This window comes from Rhamphochromis longiceps, linkage group LG19 (genome assembly GCF_057381845.1).
Source record: "Rhamphochromis longiceps isolate RC_006_pf linkage group LG19, R_longiceps_female_GT1.1, whole genome shotgun sequence".
NCBI classification, from domain to species: Eukaryota; Metazoa; Chordata; class Actinopteri; order Cichliformes; family Cichlidae; genus Rhamphochromis; species Rhamphochromis longiceps.
In genome coordinates, this window is record NC_140575.1 from 13,230,852 (window position 1) to 13,232,901 (window position 2,050).

At 41.4% G+C, this 2,050-nt stretch overlaps 1 protein-coding gene across 1 annotated transcript in view; it reads left to right on the forward strand.

Moving 5' to 3' along the window:
* The first annotated feature begins 490 nt into the window (after positions 1-490).
* The window catches only part of nkx2.2a (NK2 homeobox 2a), a 13,050-nt gene continuing 11,490 nt past the window's right edge, over positions 491-2,050 (forward strand). Inside the window, exon 1 of the mRNA XM_085391838.1 lies at positions 491-617. The gene's annotated coding sequence lies outside the window, so the exon portion shown is untranslated. The remainder of the gene's footprint in view (positions 618-2,050) is intronic.

Sequence of the window (2,050 nt, forward strand, 5' to 3'; positions counted from 1 at the left end):
GTGAATTACTGTGACCTTGGTTATCAATCATTGTATCAGGGTATCTAATGTAAACGCAACCGTGGTGTGGATAACATGCCACATCTGCTCTCTGGACTGTGCTGCTTCTTGGTTACCAAGCGATTTATTAGAGCGCACTGTGTGAGGGATAATAGGTCAAGGTATAAGGATCAACTAGCAACGCTTCCATAGGCATACAATTATCTCTTAAACCGGCTGTTGTAATATTGTTATTCACCAACAGATAGTTTTGTGTCCCCAAAGCATTTCAAAGAGGGAAAACTAGTTGTGTAGCTTAAAAGCGCCCTCCAAGGGGAGTTGTGTTTGCGCTCAAGACCAATTTATTGCCGATGAACATATGGCCAATATTTTGTCTCACGTCATAGCAAGGGGAAAACAAACATCATGCAATGTTAGCGAGTCAGCAAGAGCAGAGCCACTTGGCCAGCTATGCAAACGCTCTTGGACAATATGAGAAGAGGAGCACTTGCTTTCTGGGTATATAAACCACATCAGGCTTATCTCTGCACGCACTCCTGACTCCCATTTGAAGATATTTCATTAACTCTGCGCGCTGTCTTAACGCTGGCAACACATTCAGCCCCCCTCCAGTCTAGGTAAGCGCACTGGATGCTCCAGGCAGTTTATACAGTATTTTCTCTTGTTACAGCTTAATAGACGCTGCTTATTTTCTGTTACTGCTGATTCATGCACGTGAGCGCGCACTTTGGTCTTTAAATTAATAAAACGCTGATCTTAATGTGTTTTAAATACAAGAATGATGCAGCCAGGCCTGTGTGTTTTCAGCCTACAGTAGCTGGTGATCATTACGCGTTCACTTGGGCAGACTGTGCTCTTTTCAGCATTATCATTGCGTGACACTTAGAGAAAGAGGCCTTCACCTTCACACTCAATTGCTCAATCGGGAGAATTGAGGTGTCATCTGGAGATGACTAAGAGTAAAATTAAAGAAAATATTTTAATACGACAGATGTTCTTGTCCAAGAGTCAACAAAAGGCGCACACATTGACCCCAATGATGCAAAAAATTTTATTAAATTTTTTTAAAAAAAAAAAGCTTCCACAAATGATGCGCTCACAAAGTTACACCAAAGCCGAGCCAAATTCTGTGCTCGAAGATAACATCTCTGTGCTTTACCTGTCAGAAATCCTGCGTTTGGTCCTCGTATGATCAAATGTTTCTTTTCTGTGCACCTATGAGCACCGATACTGGCAATCATAAGTTGCCTAATTGTAAGCACCCCCTGTTGTTTCTTAATTTTGCCGGTAGAGACCGCTAGAGCTCTACAGATGTCAACAGCTGTTAACGTTATTACTGCTCTCGCACACTAGCTGCTTAACAAGGAGGACAAGTTGTCTGTACTTGTGCCATCTACAGCGGGCCAGATCAAGTTTTCGTGGAGAGGATGATTTACTTATTTATTTATTTTATTTTTGTTTATTTATTTGTTTAATTGTTTATTTGACAATAATATTGTTCGAGGCTTTACAAATTGTCACTTTGGATTTATGTGAAGAAGCCTTGGAGATTTCTAACTATTCTCCCTCCTCCCTGCCGGTGTCAGAGCGATGTTGAAATGGGAAGTGATTAAAAAATAATAAACCCCCTTTTAGCAATTTGTCTTACATAGAAAAAGATTAAGGCGAATGGGAAAGCGTGGCATGAAATTCACCGTTACAAATAAACTGGTGGTTTAACAAATGAAGGCATCTCCTCGGGGCATGGGCGCCTCGCTATAATCTCGCCATGACATGTTTAATCATTAGAGAAAAGGAGACGAATAAAGACTTTGTGCCCGGGGCGGGGGGAAGGTGGAAGGATTTCTGTTTCTGTTTTCTTTTCTTTTTTTTTTCTTCTTCTTTTTTTTAAGAAAAAAAAGGAAAAAAATCGGGCTCCAGAATGATTTCTGCCCTCGAGCCAAGTCTCCCCGGGCCACGGCTTAGCCCCCATAAATAAACTGGACCCGGCTCTACCTGAATATTATATATAGCCTTTTAATCATAGAGGGAGGAAATCGGTCTTGTCAGT